The 9,580-nt window shown below is 33.2% G+C and overlaps 1 protein-coding gene across 1 annotated transcript in view; it reads right to left on the reverse strand.

Moving 5' to 3' along the window:
• LOC100867141 (uncharacterized) overlaps positions 1–1,618 on the reverse strand; it is a 35,019-nt gene extending 33,401 nt beyond the window's left edge. The window contains exon 1 of the mRNA XM_086903321.1: positions 1,540–1,618. The gene's annotated coding sequence lies outside the window, so the exon portion shown is untranslated. The remainder of the gene's footprint in view (positions 1–1,539) is intronic.
• Positions 1,619–9,580: the final 7,962 nt, after the last annotated feature.

A 9,580-nucleotide genomic window follows, 5' to 3' on the forward strand; every position in this document is an offset into this window, starting at 1 on the left:
GGAAGCGGGAGAGAAGAGTCAAGGGGGAGGAAAAATGTAACCTTCCAGATCGTCTCGGCCACTGTATGGATTTTCCTAACGTAAGCCAAGGGAGTCAGAGGGTAGTTTTAAACGAATGTTCTCAGCTCTGCCAGCTAGTCGTCCATCGAACAAAAAAAATTCCTTGTTCTAACACGAAGGAAAGAAAAGAATTACAAGAATTAGTTTAAAAGTTTAAAAGATATATCTTTGAACTTGTTGTATTCGAACTTGTTTATCGAATTAAGCGATCGATTAAAATTGGTATTCTTACGTAGTTGAAAAAATATCTTATTTTGTGAATGTGATCCCATGTGATCTCTTGTTTATTTGAATTTTATCGAAGTAAATTAAGACGAATCAACGATCGAAGTATTTTTAATTGAGGAAGATTTAAGAAATTAAAATTAAATGTTACGTATTTAAATGACGTCACGATACACTTTCCCCTTGGAAATAGATCTTAAATTATCTACGATAATATCTTTTATAATAGAAAAAAAAAAAAAAAAAATATGGAGAAAGGATATGGATTTCTGTTACAAATAATCGATAAAAATGAATTTTTAATCAAAGAATCGAGAGTATTCTCGACATAATTCCATGGCAACAAGACAAATACGATTCTAAAGAAGATGTATATCGAGTATAAAATAAAACGTAAAGTTACATCAAAGAAGGAAACTGAGAGATTTATGTATAACGTGAAAGGATTGTCGAGGGCGGATCTGAAATTTCTCAGATGCTTCATCGGCTGATCGGTTTCAAATATGCGTTCCTTTTGAACGAGTTTTATGGAATTCGATCAGGAATTCTTATTAGGAATCGCTCCAGGTGTGGAATCGGATCGAGCGACGGTGTAAATCTCCCTGCTTTGGGAGGTGAAGGTTGCGCGATTTTTTTTCTAGAATTTTTATCCGACGTGCTTTGGCTGACGTGTTTCCATCGCGAATGCCACGATTATTTTTTAATCATTTTTCAACGCCTCTTGTCCACGTATCTATGGAGAAAAATATCAATAATTCGAGAAAGAATTCCTCCTGGTGGGAGGGAAAGCTTTGGGGGAGGAGAATTGAGAATTTTTCTTTAGATATTTAAAAAGAGAATTTATCGTAACTTACTCTTTTTTTTGGTTACAATTATCCGGAGGATAGTTGATGAAAGGTAAAGAAGATTTTTAATAGAAATCAAATAGTGAATTTCTTAGTTTAAAAAAAAAAAAAGAAAATTTCTCTTATAATAGAGTTACTTTGAATTTTCTTCTTCGACTCCTCCAACCTTTTAATTGGAAGTATATGAGTTCAATTGTATTGGAAATTAATCATGAATTTAAATATTGATATTTTTCTCTCATTGTTATTTATTATATTTTTTAATTTAGGGAAGAAACAATTAAGGAGTTTTGCCAATAGCAGATCGTTAGTTAATCAATCGCTATTGAATAATATATATATTTTGCTATTATGAATTAGGCCAAGTTATCAATACCACATGCATACTGTAATAAGAGCAGCAACTTACTTCGTTAACTGGTAAATTGTTCACAGAGATTGGCCTCGTTGAATCAGATATGAGCTTTATCTCGTACACACTAACAATCTATTTTGCAAATATAATTCCCTAAGCTTCGTGTAAGCTTCATTTTATGTTCGTGTTTCATCAGTTCTCTCATTAATCAGAAAAGGAAATTTATTCACATAATCCTATTTGGTCTTATCATTATCAATATCTTATTTAGTGATTCTACACTGAATTCTAGATTATACCCAGTCGTAAGACATAAAGACCTCAAACTTTAATTTTTTTCTTTTTATAGATACAATTTTTAATAAATTATCGTGTCATAATTAAAAAGAGAAGAGTTCAAAAAGGAAGAAAAATATATATTTTTAGCGAGGCACGAATTGTAAGAATTTCTTTAAACGTTCCAAGAAAGATAAAAGTTTGAATTGAATTTGAAATTAGTTTGGAAACGTTCCATTGGAGGTAGCCGTAAGAGTATTGTGCCACGAAACTTAAAGGTAAATTTTCAAAGCAGGATACAAAGGTTTTGAGTTGCAAAATAATAATTATCATTCACAAAATGAATAATCCGTGACCGATTTAATTTAACGATTCGTTCAAGTCTAAGATAACTGATTCGTCGTCGGAAAACTGAGATGGAGAATAATTATCTTCCTTCCAAGATATTCAGCGTTTATTAAATTAATATTCATTTACTCTGCGTCGTGTATAAGGTTGATTTCATCGGTAGTCTCTGTACCGGCTTCATTGCAATCTACGACAATGATCCGTAAAGCTGGATCTTATCGAGAACATTGTTTTACGAGATTCTCGTTTGCCTGGCACATTATCAACTGGATTGTTGTAATAAGATTTTTATTCCTATTGCCCTGTTTTAACACAGAGATAAATAAAAAGATGAAGGATTTATGCTTTTCTTTCTTAAATTTCTCTGCAATGAAATGTATAATTTTAATATATTATATTTTTAATGTATAATTTTACATTATGCATCGAATACAGAACGTAATATTTTTAATTCAATCTTTATAATAATTATTTAAGGCTCGAAGAAAAAAATTACTAGTCTTTATCTATGATTATTTCATATTTGAATGATTTCAAAACGAAGATATAAAAATAGATACACGGAAATATGGATAATTTTATATCCAGTTTCCAAATAATCATTTGAACCTCGTCCAATGCAATTATCTGACCATTCTCCAAGCGGAATGCCATCTTGTTTTAGTTATGGCGCGCCATTTTGCCGTTTCGACAGATCTTCTTTAAAGCCCAAAATAATCACTTTTTAATTACTCGAAGTTTCTTAAAAGAACTTTTAAACAATCAATCCATCAACCATCCCCTATTCCAACATTCCAAAATTTCCAAAACGTCTTTTAATTTCAATAATTTTCTATTAAAATTGGAATAATAATTGAAATACGAATCGATAAATTAGTTATGTTATCAATCAAAATACCATTCGAGTGTGAAAATTTTATATATTATTTATTTAATTCCTCCAATTCCTCCAATTGTATTCGAAATCCACGAATTTCAAAAGATTTTGAAATTGTATTCGAAAAATGTTAAGTTTTAAGATATAAGATAACGGAAAGGATTATCTGGATATCCACATAAATTGTTGGTAATCGCCATTAATGCCATTGGATCATAGATAAAATCGTATCTGGTTTACAAGTTTTATCGAGTTTCGTTGAACGAGAGGAATCCTGTTTCGAGAATCATCGTTCCACGAGATTCTTCTTATCTAAATAATTAATCCACGGGATTGCTTTATCGCAGTGTCTGATCTGCCGGAAGCCAGTTAACGCGAGATAGTGAATTATAGCGCCCGATTTCGGACAAAATATAGTTGTGCGGCTGGTTGGGAATATCGTGCAAGATAAACGCGGCAGGCATCTGCAATAAAGCGGATAGGAAAGCGGGGTTGAAGGGGGTGAAACGAATGTATCGGTTTGGGAGTATGTTTCACGCTGGAAGCTGGAATAACAAGAGTTGGTAATGTGTGGTTTTGGTGTTTGAAGGAAGAGATTGTTGGAGAATTAGATTATTAAATGGTGGACAGAGTGGTGGAGGGTGTTGAAAATTTAATAAATTTCAAATGTACACGGAGTGGTTTAAAAGCTGGTCGGTGTAAATTAATATTTTTTGGAAATAGAGCGATCGAGATTTTTCTTTTTTAAAAAATTAATTGATAAAAACTCGAGATAAAAATGATTGAACGACAATTTTCAGGAAAAATTTGACTTATATCGACAGACTTTTGAATATTTCATGTAATGGAACGAAAATAAAAATTTCTTTTGTGGTAATGGTGGTAGAGTCAAGTCACGTTGAAGTTTCAAAAGAAAAGATATGATCGATTACAATTCTCGAGTTGCAATGGGGTTGCAACTGAAATAGGATTGCAACTTGGCTGCAAACTTCTGGCATTCATTATACTGGATGTATAATAATATTTGTAATACGATAGTGATAATTTTGATGTTAATGTTAAGTAAATTAACGAAACCAACGAAATGTTTTTTTATTTAATATTGCATTTCATATATGACATAATTTTCGTTCATTATATGTGATGTCATTTTATTCAAAAGCCAGTGAATAAATTTATGATTCTCAATATAAATATATTTACAACCAATCTCTCTATCAGTTTGCAATTTATAAATTTAATTTATTAATTATTGTAACAATTTCCTCGACTGTTACATTAACAAAACAAATATTTCACACGTTTAAAAAGAAAAAAAAAATATATAAAAACGAACGACATTTGTCGCATATTTTTAAATAAAAACACTCCCTTACAAGTATCCTCATTTAGAATTAAACTCCACATTCATTGTTTTCGTCATTTCTAACAGCATTGAACAATTGCAAACATTTCTGATTAATTAACATATGATTAAAAAGAAATACGAGATTGAATATCATCGTACCAGTTTTCACGAAGATCGTTTCATTTGCTAATTGTATAAATTAAATAAAGAAGAAAGAGAAAGTAGAGATGAGTATCAAAAGAGAAAGAGAAAAAGAAAGAGAGAAAGAGAGAGAGAGAGAGAGAGAACGAAGAGAACCATAATAAACGTATCAAATACATTATTCAGATCGTATATCGATTTACGAGTGTATTCCGGAACTGAAAGTAAATATAGTTTCTCTAATCTAACGAGCAGAGCATCGAGAATATCGAAGTTTCACAATAATCGCACAACACCCCCCGGGAATCGAAATCAGGTCGTCGATGTAACCTTTACCTTTCTTCTCGTGATATTTGTCTAATTTAATTCCGTGTGGATCAATTAGAGATTAAATGTGGCGGGAATCTCCCTTTCTAACCTTGTTCCACCTCGATAAGAAGATCTGATACCATCAATCGGTAACTTACTCGATAAATAAGGATTTATCCTAGGGATTTTTTTCTTCCGTGGTAAGTCTTCTCGCGTTTGGTCAAAAGTGAATCTTTTTATCTTTGGATAGTGTAATTTATTGTCTTAATATATATATTTTTGTCTTTTTTTTTATTATTTCCATTGTTTTTTCTTGTTTTAATTTCTTAAATGTTTGTACAGTAGAAAATTTAACTTTCAGTTTTAAATAATAGAAGAATCGAAAGAATTTCTTTTTAAGTGGAATTAAAAATAAATCTCTTGTGTTATTTATTATTATTAAAAATCAATATTTCATCGATGGATTCATTTTAAACTTACAATTTTTTCTGGTAAATTGAATTTTTAAAATATTTTTCTAATAAAGTCTTTTCTTTGTGCTTTGCCTCGAAAATATAGAATCGAAAGAAAATTTTTCGAACGTATTTTCTGAATTTCATTTGATAGCGTGCAGCAAAATTTTTACTTTTATTTTTTAGTATCATTTTTCTCACAATGAATGTGAAAACCAATTCTTCAAATCTAGTAAAATATTACAAGGATTCCTGTTAAAATAATCAAAAAAAGAGTTTTAAAAATCAGTTATTAATTTCTTAAAATATTCCATATATTTTTATTTCCTTCATAAATAAACACTATTACGGGTTACAAACGTATAATTTATGTATAAATTACACGTGTGTTGTGTATATTTTCCAACTAGAAGTAAAACTACAAATAAAAGGAAGTAGAAATTTTTCATCCCCCCTTTTTCATTAATATTTCCTTCTTCGAATTTTTATTACATCATTAAACCTTTGAGATCTATATTTATGCCGCAATTTCGTCGTTGAGAGCGTTCAGTTCATTAAAGAAATTTTCTCTTCGAAAAGCCAAGATTATTCTCCCCATAAAACCTATTTAATTCCTCTAATCCTCTAATATCGATGCATTTCGCGATCCTTGAAGACGAGAAGCGTAAATGAAAATGCAGCCTGCACGTTACAACCTTTACTGTGCATTCGTGCACAGCCCGCATACGTGCCACGTCTAATCTAATTTCGAGGGCCAAATTGGCGTAGTTAAATGCACAGTAAGATAGCTGGGATAGTTGATGCATTATAATGACGTTATACGTCGTTATTAACGTCGTCGCTTTGCAAAGGATGTGACGTTCATTATGCGATTGATTTTCTTAAAAAATCTTTCTTTTCAACGGGGTCGATAAGAGAATCTTTACATCCATACTTTCTTCAACAATGCCCGCTTTCACGTCGAAACTGAGACAATCATTTTCATTTAATGATCTTTTTTTTTTTCTCTTTCACAAAACATACTCGTCTCCTTTACATTTATTATTACATTTAATATTACTTAAATAGCAACACGAGTTAAAAAAAAAAAATCTTATCCCATCCCTTTCAAACAATGCCCGCTTTTATGAAACTCGATCGTGTGCTCTCAGTCTCTGGTTATTTCGCTTTATTATTGGACGCTCGATTTCAATCGGATGTTAACCTGTGAACCGGGTCAATTCTTAAATTAGTCATATAGCTCGTGAAGGAGTATTGACTTGTATTGAACAGTTAGCTCGTCGATTCTAATTTTAGATTGGAAGTACAGTATGCAACGAAGCAGATGTAAATTTTAAAACGTTCCACACGAGCATTTCCTTCCCAATAATAATATAGAAACCTGATGCAAATGATCGAGTGTAAAGAAAAAAAGCATTTATTCTCACAAACAAATTAGAAAATCTATTCTATATTCGGATATTTCCAATATCCATTTCAACACCCATTCCCTCGCGACGAAATTACTTATCCAAAGACACGAGGATCACGATGATTAGGGATCATCATCGTGAATTTATCAAGCGAAACGTCGCGGACACTTCACGGGGGAGGGGGAGGGTGAAAAACGTTTCCGTTGGGCGCAACTTGCTCAATTATCCTGTGACCTGCGCGGAACGGGGCCAAGTGCACGGCCGCGCCGCGTAATTTCATTTTTTGCCGAAGCCGAGCCGCATATTAGCCGGTGTCAAAAACTCGAGGGGATACCGAGAAAGTTTCCCTCGCCGAAACTTTCACGTTGAATTTATCACGGTCATTCGGGTGCTACACTTTGCAAGAACCTCTTTCTCTCTCCTTCTTCTTCTTCTTTTGCTTTTTTTTCTTCGTTCCGTTTTTCTTTTAATTTTTGTTTCGCATATATTCGCAACGATACGATAGCAGAAGATTTTTATAGAGGTTTTGTTGCTCAGGGGATTTTGTTGCTAGGGATGTTTTGCGCCGATGCGGCGAGGAAACGGCCACGTGGGAATTTGAAAGAAAGGTATTTTTGTCCCGGTTGCACACGTTTGTCTCGTTTCTTGGGGGATACGATTTGTTTTTTTTTTTCCCCTTCATTTTTCCACTGTTGAAATTTGAATTTATAAAGATGTGCTTTGTTTGGAATGTTATGCTTGGGTTTCGTTCGTTGTTGCCTCGCGCGTCGAAAATTTATATTTTATATTTTCGTAGTGGTTTCGAGTGGTTGGATTTATAATTTTTTATATTTTGCATATGATACTTTGAAAATTTTCGTTCCTTTCCTGTCAATTAAGATACGTTTATTTTATAAATAACGAGCGCAAATACAAAGTAATTCCTCTACTACGATCGTGATAATTAATTAGCTAATTAGCAATAAAGTTTTCAAAGTTTTACGAACGTTCAGAAGAATCAAGTTTCTGAAATTTACAAAAGTTCAGAAAGAAATTTATCGTCGGATTACCCGCGCACTTCCATCGACGGTCTTGATCATTACAGTTTTATAAATCGTAACTACTAGTTACTTTTGTCCATGTATTTAGTGTCCCCTAGAATTCCTTATACATTACATATCCCCTAACAAATCGTAACAATTCAGAGACGGACTCAATTGCAAATACAAATACCAACGACAGAGATGGAATCAAAATAATTCTAATTACGATTATGCAACAAATATTATCGAAACGCAAACGAGTGATAGTTCGCATCGTTCGGGAATATCGAAAGTCATATTGGCCTATCAATAATGGACAATCAATCCCAAACATTCAACGTTCTATTGAACCAATTAACCATTTACAATTTGCCTCAATTTGCAATTCTGATATCGCCTGATAATCTTATTGAACATCAAAATAACAACTTTGGTCTAACACTCGGTTTAAATTACAATCGTTTCGTTACACTGTTTCTATTATGCAAAAATGTTGGTTGAATTTCATAGAAAACAAAAAAAAAAAAAAAGAAAGAAAAATAAAATTTCCAGAGAATCAGAAGCTGGATTTTAGGTGAGGGTCGTGAAGGATCGAGTGAATAGCGTTGCAATAAAATTCGTTGAATATTCATGACGTCAAAGCAGCCTGCAGTCGTAAAGTCCATATCCCCCGTCTTGTCCGTTTGAGGTTATGTTCGAAAATTATTACACGTGATTCTCGTGATATAACGATAGATGGCACATAAAATAATACGATGAAATCGTGTTGTGTTCACCTAAAAATTAATTCACAATTCACGCATTTAAAATTTGTTATTTTATTCGTTTCAATTTCTCTCAATTCTTTAAAATATTCTAGAATATTCCATTATTCGGTAAATTTTTAATGCCTAAAAAAAATCGAATTAATAAAATATTTACAAGTTTGCTCGTGCATTCACATTATTCACGGTAGAAATAATAATAATAAGATAGATATGATTTCATGCGTTATAAGCGATCGCTGGTATCCCCCGCGGACTCGCTTTAATTGTTACTCCAAAGACCGAGTAATCTATCTTCTGATTACGTTAGACCTCGGGGAGCAATGGCGTTTATGAGAGCCGAGGGTATCTCAAATCTCCAGCTGCTTTAAAAGCGGAAGCTGTGGAAAAAGCACCGGAGATCGCATTGATAATCGCGGTTGCACGTGATTAACAAGTCCTACAAATGTGCATCACTGTCATGTCGAAAGGTAAAAAATAGCAATCAATTTAACTTAAGCGACACGATTCTATCCGTTTAATAACATTTATCTCGATATTCGTTTTATATTTCTTTCATCGAACGATCGTTGCATGATACACTAAACACAATTATAAAATACATTTATTTCTTTATATTCGAAGTAATATTTCCATTGCATTCACGTGATCCGTAATCTTCTAACAACGAGACTTAACAAACTCAAAGGCTTTCTCCTTCTTTTCATATCGAAGCTAGAAAAAAAACTTGACGGATCTTGCAAAATCGTGTTCCATCCGTTTCGATCGAATCCCGCGTGGATACAAAGCAAATTGAATGTTTGGATCGAAGCAACGCGATTATCTCCGCTAATAAGTTGGCTTCCTCTGTGTCAAAGCAAATTTCGAACGAGATGGAACGGGCAAATGAAAGCGAGGGAGCCATGAAACGGTGGAAAAATCGCGAGGTCCGGTCGATAAGAGCGATCGATGGTTGGTGTCGGTGCTAACGCGATTTGCACGGCCGGCCAATCAACCGATCAACCTTAAAGGGATTTTTCTCTGGAATTGGGATATCGATCTCTCGATATCTCCGCTCGCCGGAAGTGGAAGAGGTCTGGGCGGGAATTTTAATCCCCGTTCATTCGATTATATCTCTCTTTCGCCTATCTATTGAAAATGGGAGGT

This window comes from Apis florea, unplaced genomic scaffold (assembly GCF_048593485.1).
Source record: "Apis florea isolate Af1SG1 unplaced genomic scaffold, ASM4859348v1 contig_1615_pilon, whole genome shotgun sequence".
NCBI classification, from domain to species: Eukaryota; Metazoa; Arthropoda; class Insecta; order Hymenoptera; family Apidae; genus Apis; species Apis florea.